The following is a 15,343-nucleotide window of genomic DNA, read 5'->3' on the forward strand; positions in this document are numbered from 1 at the left end:
GTATGTGGCAGAAGTCATTAATATGACATAACAAGTTCTCTGGAAGAAATCAATATTTTTTTAAAGTACAATTTTAAAATTATGTACTTCTGAGGAGCGTATCACAGCCCTCTGTTTCCAAGCACAACAAGAGGTTGTAAAACCTCATATTAATTTTCCAGTTCACAGACCTAAAAAGCCTGACGTGAGCTCCTGATCAGGAGAGGTGAGCCTTCCCAGTTTACCTTGGCTCATCATCATCAACAGCATCATTAACTGAAGCAATCCAGGGGCTAATTTATTTATATCAAGCTCCATCCGTCCAACGCATCACTTACAGTGTCCCAGCCTGCTGTCCTCATTTCAGGGGCATGGAGGAAGCGGTTGAGGAGACCTCACCACGGCGCTGTCTGCTGATGATGGACGTGTGATGGACGTGCAGCGAGGCAGTGATGCTGGGCAGCAGAAACGGGCACGGGCAGCGATGTGAGAGCATCTCACAGGTGGAGATGAGGCAGAGCTGTTGGAGAAGGTTGTGCCAACCTGCTGGCTGAGCCGTACCTTTTCAGACTTTGGACTCCTTTTTCATCACCCATCACTCATATAGACTCCCTTAAATACAAAATATAAACACTCCCTTCCCTTTCTTCCTCACTCTGTCTTATGTACGTATTAACCATTAGAAAATATCCTTCATTTTTACCTCATCCATTCCTTACCTAACACAAATATTCTGCATCCTTTCATACAAGAAGTGCCAGCAGTGGTCGTACTTTTGCAGGGCCATACTGGCTACACCACAAGCTCGGACATCCATCTCTTAGAGGAAAAAAATAATAACATTTTCCCACTATCTATCCATTTTCTCACTGAAGTGATGAATACGGTGCAAGGACAAGCTCCCATATAAAACCTGAACCCAAAGTGGATTGAATACCAGTGCCAAGCTGAATACCAGCACAAGTATTCAGGTTTGCTAGGAAAATAATAGCAGTGCAGTGCTGTCCACAATGGTTTGTGTATCCAAAGCAAACTGGGGAAAAAAAAAACACCACCTGATCTTTGAAATCTGCACATTGCCTGGACTTGGAGGAATACAGCGTGTGAAACCATGTGAGCCCTACTGGGGGACTATCCCAGCCAAGGATTTTGCCTTGGTCTGTCCGTCCCACACCACACCACATGCCCGATGCTCCCCTGACCAGGTACTGGGCTCTTGTAAAACTCAGACTTTTCTTCTCCTCGTTTTCTTGTAGGTACTGCAAGAGAAATAATCCACAATTATTTTAAGATATTCACTTATCCTTCAGGCATGAAAGTGTTTCAGAAGCAATAGCGGCCTCTGTGTTACTGAATTGCTGCTTGTTGTCTTAAATTAAAGCCATACAACGTGATACAATATCCAATTACAATACTTATTCATTTCATTATGATCATGTGTTGCTGGTTTAGCTTTGGAAGAGAAATGTCTTTTTTAATACATTTTTGTGGCTAAGCTTGTAGTTCTAACAAGACATGTGTGTCTCCAAATATTGATGAACAAGTCTACAGCTTTTGGGGTGGTTGTCCCTATGTTTTTATAACGCATTACAATACCGATGGCATGCCCATTTGGGAAAGAGGGAAGCTGCCGGGACATAAAAATAAAATAAAATACAAAATCAAGAACTAAATTACCCCAGCAATGGACTGCTTCAGGATGCAATCGGAGAGCTCTCATATTCTTTTACATCCATGGGGTTTGGATAAGCTAAACCTTCCCCAGGATGATGTTCTGCTGTGGATTTGGGGTTGGTTTTACCGCACGGCTGAAGCAGCTCCCGGTCCTTGCTCTCTCCCCCCCTGCCCTGTGGCTTTCTGCTCCCGCAGAGATGAGCCTGCAGCAGCTCCCAGGGGACCACAGTTCACGATGTGGCAGATTAAAATTAATGGCTCTCTTCATTACGTGGGTGGGGATGAGGAGGAGGGCTGGGCTGCTTTTCGGTGTGTCAGCGCAATTCACTCCAGCAGCTCGGCGTTTTCAAACCCGACACTAGGGCAGACCTCTGCAAGCATTTACGTGCCAGATTTGTGCAGACCTCACACCTCTAAAACAACGACCCTTGAGAATTACGGAGGCTATATCCTAGCAACTCTCATCAGGGCACGGGCTCAAGACCCTGGTTTGCTTTTAAAATCTGAGTCCACAGGTCAGGAATAAAAAGCTGTTACAAGCAGCGACTGCTTGATGAGCATCAAGAGAAGTTTATGGTCTCTGCCCAGCCCCCTGTGGTCATGCCCTGATAGAAGAGGGCTGTCACCGTACCATTTAAGACCCAGAGGCATCCTTCCACCAAAACCACGGCGCTCCTAGGGCAGAGCTCTGTGCTTCCCAAAGCGTGGCCATCGCTCCTCGGCACCTTGTGAGCCAAGAACGAGACCGACCCTGGAGGTGTGTGGATATTTTCACATTCATTAAATCATCTTTGTGGGCTCTGCAGCCAAGATCGGCCAAGAGTGGTTGGATCTTCCCACTCACCCAGCTTCTGTCCTCTCCTGGTTCACAGGATTATATGGAGTGAATCTTTGTAGTCAACCATTTTTCTTAAATCTAATGATATTTCTTACTCAAAATCTCTGCCAGATTGAAGCAAATGGTTTTCACGTTTCCACTTCCTTAAAACAAACCTGAATAATATTTTACCTTTAGAGCAAGCAACATCCATTTTCAGAAAATCGCCTAAGTTTCTGAGCTGGTTTGACCAATGACAGTGACACACCTGTCTGGCTGTGTCAGCCAGCGTAGTCTTGACATCAATGGAAGTCATCAGCACCGGGGAATCTGATGGGTCGCGGAACAAGCCGTGCAGGCAGAAGAAATGTCTTTGGCACAGATGTACTGAGGAAGATGAGCAAAACACAGAGGAGGCCGACTACACCCTGCACAGGCACTGACAGTCCCACAGCAATGTCTGAGCCTTCCCGTCATTTACAATGGAGCATTTTAAACCTTCGCATTGCCACAGATGACGGACCATGCAGATTGCCCTTGCGGAGAAATGCCAGGCGTGCTGCTATCCCAAAACCTTGCGGATGGCTCGGAACAGTTGGTCAGGTTTGCTGATGTATTAAAACTGCCCAATTCCTTACCTGTAGGCACGGAGTGCTGCACAAAAACACAGCAGCTACCCACAGCTGTGCCCACTAGTGACCAACAGCCCGCTGCTTGCCTACATAAGGAACGATGTCTCTGAAAACCCCATAACCACATGCAAAGCATCTCACAACAACATCCATTAGCCATGTGTTCAACGTGCTCTTCATTAACCCCTCGCCGAGTACTTTTATAGGATCCTTAAGCCTCTCAACTTGTTCTTTTGAAGCTCCAACAGGCTAAGATAAGAAAATCCCTTGGCAACATCTGTTTGCTAGAAATTAGCCCGGCCTGGAGAAAATTCCCAAGCGTTTCTGCTAAAAAATGAAGCTTTTGCAGAAAGCAAACCAAGAATACCTGGGATCACCAGCAGCTGCCTCAAGAGCAAAGCTCATTGTGCTTAAACATCAGTGTCCACTGAGAGTCCTGCAAGCATCGGCCGGGATAAATCAGACCTGTGACAAGAATATTAAGACCAACCACGTATTTAGGGGATCTTGCTGTCTCAAAAGCCCTGGAGAGGCTGAATTCATGTGCAGATAGCCTCACGTATTCATTGCACAGTTTGTGCAGTAGAACTGGGACAAATATTTGCGCCAAATTCCATGTTTCCATGCTAGAGGAGAGATTCAAAGGTAAACATGGGACTTCATTAACAGTACCTGACTCCTCTTGAGTGCGAATGGAGAAGCTAATTGCCTTTCTGCCTCCAAAATATCGACTTGATAATTTTGTTCTGACTGTGTTAAACAGTAATTGCCAGGCAACAAGGACAGGATTTTTAAATAAACACAACTGAAAAATCTCAGATCCCAAGAACTTCCACTGGAACTTCTGCTCCAGAGTAATTTGAGCAGTTCTGCAATCTCACGTCAAAATATCGGTTACAGACAACAAGCTGGAGGAAAAAAAAATAGAAGGGAAAAAAAAAAAGGTTAATAGCACAAGCACCATTCATTTTTCTGCCAAACATTTATTAACATTTTGGAGGCTGAGTGGGAGAACTAACCTGAGAAGAACACGTAATGACAGACTTCACACAAATAAGAGTTCAACCAAAATAGGTTTCAGTCACCGCAGAAGGTCACGGTCTTCAGAAAAGGCAGAATGCTTTCCTCTGCAGGGGAAAAAAGCTCTCAAAGATATCACAGGCTGGACAACCGGAGTAATTATTCACCTGGGAAACTTTAGGCTATTATCTCCAATCGTAGCTTCAAGGATTGGATGCTGATAATTCACAGTCATGGAAATGAAATGCTCCAGTATGAGACGTGAGGGAGGGAGATAAATTACAGACTTCCCTGATAATGGAAAAATGAGCGGCATGTTGATCATATACTCTAAAATTACAAACTTGGTCAGCCTCACTGTAATGTAGGACACGTAACACAGCACAGTAAATTACAGTACAGCTAAATTATGCTGTCAGATCCTTAGAGAAGGCAGGAGTGTTAAACTGAACGCTGCCCTTGTGCTCAGAAGAGCTGACTTTTCTCCTGGCAACTCTGGCTGAGTTGTTTCTGTGCTTTGCTTTGCCTGTTGGGAAGGCAAAACAGGCAAAACCAACACAACGCCAGTAAAAACTGGGTTCTCTCTTACACTTGTGCATGGCCAAGGTCAGAAGTTTGTGTGATATGTGCTTGTAGAATTCAATGCATACCCCTTATCACGAAGCCACAAGCCCCAAACAGCTCCTGTCTGCATGCACAAAGCCTGTTTCAGACAGGCAGATGCCAGGAGTAAATGCATGGGATGCAAGTGCCCTCCCAGGCAGCTTTGGCCTTTTCCCTACCATCAGCTGGGACCTGCCACACACCCTCTGGTTCCTCAAAAACCATCAGGGTTTGGTAAAAAGCGCTACGTGTTCATTAAAGATGCTCACATGAAGAACGTGCTCTGTGAGCAGTGCTGTCTAAGCAAGGATTTACACGAGTGCTCTGTGCACATCTGTCTCATCAATAATAAATGTGGAGAACACATACTGCCACGTGGGCTCGGAGCCCTCCCTGGTGCAGTTCTGTCAGCAGCAATGGTCACTGCAGATCTCATATCTTTTTAATTGTGTCCTGCTTCATCTGAAACATCCCCTTTGCATTTTGCAGAACTCCTCACGACCTGAGCTCTGAAGCAACAGCCAGAGAGCAGGGAAGCTGCAAACACAGTGCGGGACGGGAGGAGATGGGCAGTGCTGGCAGCTGCACGTGGGCAGAGCAGACAGCAACCAGCAGCAAGGAGCCTGGCAGCAATCAGACACTGCATGCAGCAGGGTTCAACCAGCCCATAAAGGATAGAGACAGAAACTGGAATACCGAGTTAAAATGAAATGATCTTGGAAAGTGCAGAATACTGTACAGTGGTCTGAGAGATGCAGCTGAAAAGAAGAGCAAAGCTCAGGAAGAAAATCTAAATAAAGGGTGTTACAGCGTTCTCTGACTGCAAACAATGAGCAGGCTCTTTGAGGTCTGCAGAGGACTCAAAAGTGCAGAAGGGTTCTGATCTGGGATTTAGTTTTACCTTTGCTGATGAAACCAACATTAACAGTTCTTCCTCTCTTAAGGAATTGCGTCCTACAAACACCTGATTGAAAGGGGTAAAGCAACGACACCTTGGCCTCCAGGTACTTTGTGTAGCACGCACGCTGCACAGCACAAACAGGTCACATTTAAATTCACACCGCAGGACAATTGATTTTTTTTTCCCTAAGATTTACTTTTTCATTGATTTTTTCAGATATGCCCAGACACCATTTTGGTCACTTCATCAATAATATTAAAACAGAAAAGGGAAAGGGATGCAGGAAGGAAGGGCAATTGATTTATGTTATTTGAAAGCCTTCTACTCCAATGTCTCCTCTGCTGCACGGCGGGCCAAAACCTCCCTTGGGACAAATCAAGCCTTTGAAAATAGAGGAGCTACTCCAATTTTCATCCGGCCTGATAACACCCCTTTACATTTAGTAACACAGACAAACCCATGGAGATCATACCAGGGCTAATCCCAGAAACACCCAGCTCAACAACTGTTAATCAGTTCATTGATTCGCCCTCGTGCTGTAAGACAAATTCGGTCTGACAGCCCGCGGTGGGAGAAGCCTTTTAGTTAAGCAGCTCTGACAAAGGACGGGGGGCCTCGTGGCCGTGTTGGCCAACCATTGAGTCGTTACCACCTTAAAGCATTCCCTCCGGGAACTTTCAATTAGCCTCTCCTCAAAGATTTTCTTTTCAGAGTAGTCTTTAAGAATGATTACAAACAGGAGAAAGTCTAAGAGACAGAGTTCTAGAAAGGGAGGGACAGCAGCAGATCCTTTCCAACGACCTGTCCAGAGCTCCCAGTTAGCACCATGTGTGCCACCACAGCCTCGGAGCTGCAAGGTGCACAAGCACAACGAGGAAAGCAGCCTCCTCACATGGTAGCTTGATTTTCCTTCTCTTTCTTTATTTTCTTTTCAGCTCTCCTATCTCACCATGAATTTTTGCTCCTTGGGTTGTAAACATCTTGCTAATGCCTCGGTGCTGCTAAGTCCAGAGCAGCCAAAGCCGTGGGCAGGTGCCCTTTTGTCCTCCCCTTGGCACCCAACCTTCTCCCTCTCCTTTGTACGGGGATGGAGGGAGGTTTCACCTTCCACAATCCAACTCTGTCTTTCCCCCAGATGTGCTGGGCTCTGGTATTTTACCTGGGGCCTTTTCCTACATGACTTCTTAAGGCAACTGCAAAGCAATCTTGACGTTACGGCTGAGCTCCCTCCCTCAGAGCTCAGAGACCCGATACTTCATTTTCCTTCCAGATATGTGACCCACTCCCCGGATGCGGGATGACCAGTTGGAAAGATTAGATTTGACAAGTGTCAGGAGTGGCTCATGTCACACACCCCATCCCCAGCCCTCCTCAGCTGCTCCTCTGCCACCAGTGCTTGAAAGAGCAACTACCGGGTAATTCCCGAAATTACCTGATGGATGGGTTAACAGAAGTGGGTTGCATTTCTTTGGTCCTGGACTGGTCAGGGGCTGGCCAGCATCTCTGCATGGTTGCTTTAGTTGCTTTAGAAGAATTAGGGATTTCATGGCTAGATCTGATATTCACAGGAATATCTGGAGTGGGGGTAGGTTTGGCGTTGGGGTAGGGACTCAGGAGTTAGGCGGGCTCTCTGGATGGATGTGTACTGAGCTAGAGTTAACTCAGTTACCATTTATTCCTACAGTCACATTTCTGTCCCCCCAAGTTTCTAAACAAAGGCATATTCACAACCTGAAGAAAAAAACAATTAACCAAAAAAATACACAACTGTATAACCTGGTCAAACCGGGCCAGATCACACCTCCCTGGGCTGATGGGGCTTCCAAAAAATCAGCATTGCTCGGAGCACGTGGCAAGGCAGAGACAGCGATAAAGGGAGGGCTGCCAAAAACCTGACAGGGATGAAGCTTGGTTCCGGGGCATGGGAAGCTGAATGGTTTCAAACACTGACACTGCTGCTGGGAGGGAGGCACGAGCAAAAGGGCAGATCTGGAAAGGGAGCAAAGAGAATCTGGATTCAATTTACAGCACTAATCAGCTGATATATATTTATGAACGTACTAAAGTCTATACATACATAATTAATGCTAAATTATACAGATATTTGTCTGTCCATGTGCAGAAAGCAGGGATAAAGACATGTAATGCACATAATTGCTATGTAAGAAGAATGGATAAATGCACATAGCGTTTCTGCTCTTCATAATTAATTAAATCACCACTAAAACTAGCTGGAGGCTTTTTCTCTGCTTAATGGTACATTTATAAATGTTTTTCTACTTCTGGCATTGCCTGCTGTAAGAGTGGAAGGTAAATGTCCAGAGAGGGAAGAAGAAATATGTGACATCTGATATATACATTAGGAAGAATTGGCTCCTCTGAGGCATTTGAACTCATTTTCTAGTCATGTGGATTGGCTCAAACAAATCACCCGCACAAGAAACATGTTTTCCAACTCAAATGGAATAAATATCAAACATGCATTCTGCAAAACAAGAGGACTTCCTGGGTGATGCGAGGAGTTACACCTAAGGGCAATGTTTGAGAACTTCCAGGAACTGTTTTCAGACCGTAAGGGTTCAGGATGACAGGCACAACGAAAAACAGACTTTGTCCTCATTTTGCCCAGACATTTTCACACAATACACAAAGAGGAATCCCTGAAAGCCTTCATCTCTTTTGTTGCTTTCCATTATTGCCACTTATGGTTATCCAGCTGCTTCCACAGCTTCTAAATACCTTACAGAACTGCAATCCAAGGGCTCATCATCACTGCAGCTGCTGCAGGACCTCTCCCTTCACCACATCCACCAAGAGCGGCAACACCAGAGCCGAGGCAGCTGGGCACAAACAATGAAGGCAAAACAGCCAAATTCTGCAAAGCCTAATTACAACCTTGATGAAGCCACTCACCTGCATCTTTCCACCTTTTAGTTAACATTTTAGCACGTGGGTGGCAGAGAAGGGCTGGGAAACCCAGGGGGTGCCACCAGCTGAAGCCGCACACAAAGCCAGAAATTAGGAATGATTTATGTTAGTGTCACGTCGTGAAAAACGAGGAAGCAAACAAATATACTCCTCTCAAACTCCACCTGCATGAATTACTTTAACATTAGAGATGAAAAGGTCAATGCCCAAAGGCCGCCGGCTTCATGCGCTGCTGCAGTGTAATTGATACTGTCAGCCCCAGACACACCGATCGCAGGGCAGATCCCCAAAACACAAAAAAAGGGATTTAGTATCACAAGATTAAGCTTTAGTATAATTGAAGGCTTAATTTTAGCCCTCCAGCTTTTAATCTTTTGAAAACAACATTTTCAATCTCTTTCCCCCAGTACCATGAAGGCCGGAGTTTTACTTTTCTTTAAAAACTGGGATGCGTTTCTATCGTTCCAGCTATAATTACAGACAAATTATAGCCATCCTACAAAATACTGTTAACTACTACTGTAATTATTATCAACTCGCATCAAACTAGGCTAAACCAACAAAAGTCGCAGAGCAATGTTGTCAGAAGAAACTAAAAAAAATAAAAAAAAAAAAACAAAAAAACAGCTGTCACGAAGGTAATGATAAAATCCCCAGAGCTGGCAGCACTGTCAGGGCGCACAAACAATAAAATGCATTCAAAGGAAAGGTTGTGCGGGCTGTCATCGGGTGTACAATATGCAGAAATGTTTTTTATAAAGGTGTGGCACTGCTTTCTCGGTGACACTAATGCACCAAGAACAGCTGTAGGTGGGCACGAGCATCAATTTTTTATCCTTCTCCCCATAAGTTTCTGGGGGATGAGGGTCAAGGGAAGATGGGCAAGGAAAGTGGCCACCTACAAAGCCAGATTTTGCAGCAGTGAAAACAATTTTGTTGAAATTAATGGTGTTTTACTATGTACATGCACCTAGGAGAAAAAAATAGAGAAAAAGAATAAACAGAAGTGTTTCCATCGTTGAGATGACAGAGCTTTTAGGCTGTTTTATCTAAAATGGCCCCGTCCTGTGCTTAAATGCAGGTACACTGGTGGGAAGCTGCTTCCAGAGATAACACTTACAGTCCCCTGTAGTTGCGTACAGTGGCACCCACCACATCTCACGGGCACGTGGGAATTAGTCCCAAATCCTTGCCCCTCTGTGTCCCTGGGGGAACAAGCCCCCGATGAGCCCAGCTGGCTGCCGGGTCTCTGCTCACAGCGCCTGCTCGGTTTGATTCATTTCATTTATTCTTCTGCAGCACTAATTCAGCTTTACTGAAATTACAGGCATCTTTAAAAAAAATAACGTTATCTACTGCTGTGATTACAATCAAGAAATAGCATTGTAACTGCTTTCCGTTGACAAGAAGCCGCGTAGTAGTCGCAGAAGCGGTAATTTTTAGTGACTAATGGCAACTTATCAGGAGTTAAGGGTTCAGCTTCTCACACACAGACGCTTGTGGAGCCTGAGCTACGCCAGAGGGACGGCGACAGCCGCTCACAACCCGAGGAACAGGGAGAGGAGAATTTGGGAACAGCCAAGATCCAGACTGCAGGGAGAAGCATAACTCCTCCACGCGATCCTCCTTCCCTAAAATAGCCCAGAAATTAATGACCTGGGTAATGGCTAATCAAGATCTAATTTCATCTCTTTCAAAGATACTTTGTTTTATCCTTTTCTCTCCTTTTTCTTTAGCAGCACTTCCTCTCTGCAGAAGTTACTCCCAATTTCAGCCGGAGCCCTAACGTGGAGCCAACCACTACACTGCTCTGAAGCAGCAAGGGGCTTTCAAGGTCTTTAAAAAAGCCATGATTCAAAACTACAACAGCTCACAAGTTAAATAAATGCAGTTTCTCCTCCAGACTTTCTGATGGGCATTTTCCGTGACAGAGTTAATCATTAATGTAATGTGATTTCATCTTTCACGAGAATAAAAATTAAACAACCTCATAATAAAACACAGAATCACAGAATCATTAAGGTTGGAAAAGACTTCCAAGACCATCTGGTCTAAACGTCTCCCCTACCACCAACATTACCACATTACAGATGAGAACTAGTGTTCAAGTTACAGATAACAACTACTGTTTCTGGTGAGACGTGCCCACGATGCCACCCGATGTCCTGAGACCCCCCATGCCTACTGCAAGCTCCTGCTCCAGCAGAAGCAGGCATCCAAAGCATTGCTACTTCTCCAAGTGACCGTGATGAAGCAAATGGATGAATTTCATTTACAGACTGTTCCTGCACCACTGCTGTGACGGGACACCTGACCCACACGTTTTCAGCGAGGCCCAGGGGTGGTTTCTGAAGGAAATCTTCCTGCGAGACAGCCTGGACTGCATCAGCCTGAAGAAGGCCTGAAGACCAACAACATGATGCTGTAAGGACATAATAGGGAAATGAAAAATTAAAAAGAGAAAGATAAAGAGATGCCTGTTATAGACAGGAGAGAAACGGAAGGTTTTTTGCAGCACCTAAGGAAGACCTCCCATGGCAGCAATGGTTTCGAACACACTCCTCCAGCCCACACCAGTTCAGCGAGTCACCCCAGAGCATCTTTGGCAAGCTCAGTCAGACATTAAAGATTTTCCCACCTAAGAAATTCTAGGCACCTCTTAGGCAAAAAACGTTCTGAATGCCAAGAGAGCGAGCCATAAAAACTCTAGTTTAAACTACCACCATTCCCATTTAATATCATTCATTAAAAACCATCTGCAACCAGAATGAGGGGTGACCATTATTTTCACGCCGTAAGTAATTTTAAACTTTCAGGTGACCATTCCACGAGATGCAATATATCATGCGTGGCTGTGAGCACTTGACATGGTTTATTTTAATGGCCACAGTTAAAAGTTTCGTGGACTCAGGCCGCAACCAAATCTCTTTATAATAATTCTTTAGGCTACTGCATAATTTATAGCCCTTATGCACTTTTCATGATCTAATTTACCTTCCTCTTAAAATATTTTGTAAAACCAGTGTTCCATTTATAATGATATATATCCCATTAGAAAACATACTCACTACTTTGTTACCAGAATAGCATTTTATGTGTGTAAACCACGAGGTTTTAGCATATGCCAAAATTATTCTCCCAATTCAGTGCTATACTGAACATAATGGAATTATGAGCAAATTGGTGCACACTGTCAAAAATATAAATGCAGTGAGAGTTTCACACCAGGCTTACAAATAATGTTTCATGAGAAAAGCATATTTTTGCAAATGAGATTCCCCCAAAAGAGGAAAACCTAGATGTGAGGAGCACAAAGGAATCAGGGCAAGGAATCAGCTGCAGAGACCTTACACTGCATCACATAAAAGCACCCAGAAGGGTGAGGTAGAAAGGCAGACTCCATGTATTCATCACCAACGTTGGCCCAGGATGGGGCGGCAATGAACACCAACGTTGGCCCAGGATGGGGCGACAATGAAAAAGCCAAAAAGGTTGTGGGAAAAGGTTGCAATTTCTCTAAAGGAAGGTTCACCAGGAGCAATCACACTAACAAAGACACAGTTTTCAACTCCGTTTAACTAAAACATCAGAAAGCGTCTCCTCAAAACTGGCAGCGAGTGATCTCTGTGAGCTCCTTCAGATCAAGTTCTTTCCCCCCGCTGCAATAGTATTTTGCCATTTCCAACTTACACAGGATTTTCTTGACATTGGCAGTACCATATAGGCTGATAGTTCAAGATGCACTCCCGCATGTGTTACCCACCTCGCATCTGACCTTCTGTAAGGAAAACCTCTCACTCAAGCAAGCAATACGCTTCTCTGGTAGCAAAAGCTGTTGAGAAACATATTTTACTGCAATATGTAAAATATTACACCATCTGCCAAGTCATAATTCATTAAAACAATCTCTTTTTTTGATCATTATGTATGTGCATAGAGACAGAAAACTGTGCACATGAAGGTTGCCTTGCCGGAGCTATTTGATGCAGTACTTCTGCTTTTTTATCAGGGCATATTCACAATCGTGTTTGTTTCCCAAAAATACCCACAGAAATCAAGCACTGCAGAGCTCGGTAATATTTACTCTCAGAAATCCAAAGTCTGAGCTGTATTACTTAAAATATTTATGGGAAACAAACATCAACAGCATCTTACAAAGTGATTACGTCCCTTTATTTATTTCTTCATTTATGCTTTACAACATCAACATTACCTGGCAAAAACACAGCTCCATATTCCAAGATTTCCACATGGGTTACAAATATCGAAGACTAACTATGATAATCTTTAAATTTATTATTTAACGTAGTTTCAAATAACCTGTGCAGTTATCTCCATTTCACATATAATGAAGCTGAACTAAAGGAAATTTTACTGGATGTCCAATAACTTTTCTAATAACTGGATGATTGGGCCAGAGTCAGGAATAGAATCCAAATTACCTCATTTCCAACTTTAGGTTTCAAAACCAGCTACGTGTTTTGTCTCAGAGTAGTTCTCTTGGCACTTGCTAACATCGCTGTCTCAGGAGCACGCTGTCCCTCTTCATATTTCAAAGCTGGCAAGGAGATTTTTGGTTTAAGAGAACTGGATGGGAACATATTTATTTGTGGAAGATTCAGCCCAGCTATTCCCTTTCTTCCTACAAACTCCGAAAAGCCGTGCTCGCTTCAATTTACAGCAGCTTGCACCAACTCAATCACCCCATCCAGACTCCTGACAGTGACTATTACCTGTCCTGATATAACCAAGGCACGGTACAACAGTAATCCGAGGATACATGCTCCTCTAAGTGAGATTTTAGCTCCCATGCCTTCACCGACTAGAAGCCACGTTTCTCCATCCCCCAAAGCCGCACGTACCCAGGAACACAAACCCTGCCTGCAGCTGTGCCACCAGCTAATGATAAGTTCTGGAAGCGACGCGGCTTTTACCAGGTTCTTTGCTGCTTCTTAAAAATAAGAATAAAAAATCTTTACACCTGCGTTTACAACGTATCTCGATTTTCGGAGGGTTACCGAACAGAAGCCTGCATATTGCATTTGTCAGTGATAAAATCGCGCTGTCATTGCAACTGTAGGCTGTGTACAGCTTATGTGTAATCTTACCTTTTAAGCCCGTGCTACGGAGGCTGTAGCACAAACAAAGATGAATACTATCTCTTTCAAAGCCAGCACAAAACCAGCCCTCAATCTAGCAGGAACAGTGCAATACTTATCGCCAGTTCACAGAATCCCGTTTAAGCTTATAAATACTTCTTATTATTTCCTGATTTCATTTAAGATTTTTTTGTTATAGCCTTTCTACAGACATTTCTGGTTTAACTTCTCCCTATCAGCGTAAGATGTGTATCGCTTCCTAACAGAGAAGCCACCTTTAGGACTGATCAGCTATCAATGTGCAAGGGTTCGAGAGCTGCTGTCAGACCTTACACACAGCCGAGAGCTTCCTTTGCTCTGTAGTGGGGAAAATGTTTAAGCCGCCGAAAATTACTAAGGGCTTAAATCTGCCATCCTGCTAAACGTCTGAGAAAAGAGAGTGAGAGAATCAGTTACATATATATATAAATATATTTGTTCATTTCAATCTCCTTAAATAACGAATTCTCACTGTAACCACCAGGATCAGCATTGCAACAGTGAGGATGGGAAAACTCATCTACCTCTTCAGTCCCACTGCTCTGTTCAGGTCTTCAGCATGGGGAAACTGCTGATGCTTCTCCTGAAGGCAAGGGGGAGAAGTCTTAAAAATGTTTCTGGGAGTTTTTGTTGATTCTGTATCAAGTTAGACTCTTTGATTTTTGGTTGGTTGGTTGTTTTTTTGGGAGGGCTTCTTAATGATGCCTTTAAGCAAAATAAAAGCTAAAGGCCCAGGCAAGAAGACAGGGGGATTTGAATGCTCCTGATGTGTCGTTCCCCATGGGCCAAGACCCGAGGACGTGCAAATCCTACATGTCCTGGTTAGAAGATTTAAGGAGCTTTTTCCGAAACAGGACATGGGAGAGACAATCTCAGTGGGACAGGCTGGGCGACTGCCTTCACCCCGCATGCCCTCGAGGTAAAACTTCCCCAGAACTCTTCTGGTGAATGACAAAATCTTCATCTGCTCGTTTTTCACAACAGCTCAACGCAAACAGGAGGGGACCCATGGCACCTATATGCTTGGCTCATGCTACGGAAAGCAAGCTGCAGGTGGAAACCAAAGGTAGGTGGATGAGCCATTGCTCATTAGAGCATTCCCCTTCTGGATTTGTAAATGCAAACTTTGCCAGGTGGGATTTGGAGAAGGGCTGGCCTAATTCTAAATCAACAGTAGATCCTATTAGGTTGTGGTGGTGTTTTGTTGTTGTTTTTTTTTTAAATCTTTTCTAACTTTGTCTGCAGATGCATCTTATATTTTCTGTATTCATTTCCAGTCTCTTTGAGTTGTTATTTATGTTCATATTTTGCTCGAGGAAGAGACTTCTTCCCAGGAAAATTAATTTCTTTAATCTCATTTTTAATCTCTCCTAGTAAATTTAATCTTTTTAGAAACCAAAAGGAATGGAGAAGGAAAAAGTAGTGTATGAGCCTGTTTCCTCATCTTCCAGCCCAGAATGCTGAAGAGCTTTTTAGCAGGCATGGAGGGACCGTGGCTGACGGAGCCTGTTGGGAACCAACCACCTGAGGCATCCCTGGCTCTAGCGACACCTAACACAAATTTTTATTTTAATGTCGCTGTTCCAGTCAGTATTTCTCCCAGAGGTTTGGGGTTTGCTTGAGACTGACTCATTAAGGTACATGCCACGCA

At 44.1% G+C, this 15,343-nt stretch overlaps 1 long non-coding RNA gene across 1 annotated transcript in view; it reads right to left on the minus strand.

Annotated features, from left to right (window-relative positions):
* The window catches only part of LOC137864418 (uncharacterized), a 44,711-nt gene extending 39,392 nt beyond the window's left edge, over window positions 1-5,319 (minus strand). Inside the window, exons 1-2 of the long non-coding RNA XR_011101498.1 lie at window positions 4,122-5,319; window positions 318-4,010 (exon numbers count right to left, since the gene is read on the minus strand). This is a non-coding gene — a long non-coding RNA (uncharacterized lncRNA). The remainder of the gene's footprint in view (window positions 1-317; window positions 4,011-4,121) is intronic.
* Between the last annotated feature and the right edge of the window lie 10,024 nt (window positions 5,320-15,343).

The sequence above is a fragment of the Anas acuta genome, chromosome 14, assembly GCF_963932015.1.
Source record: "Anas acuta chromosome 14, bAnaAcu1.1, whole genome shotgun sequence".
Taxonomy (NCBI): domain Eukaryota; kingdom Metazoa; phylum Chordata; class Aves; order Anseriformes; family Anatidae; genus Anas; species Anas acuta.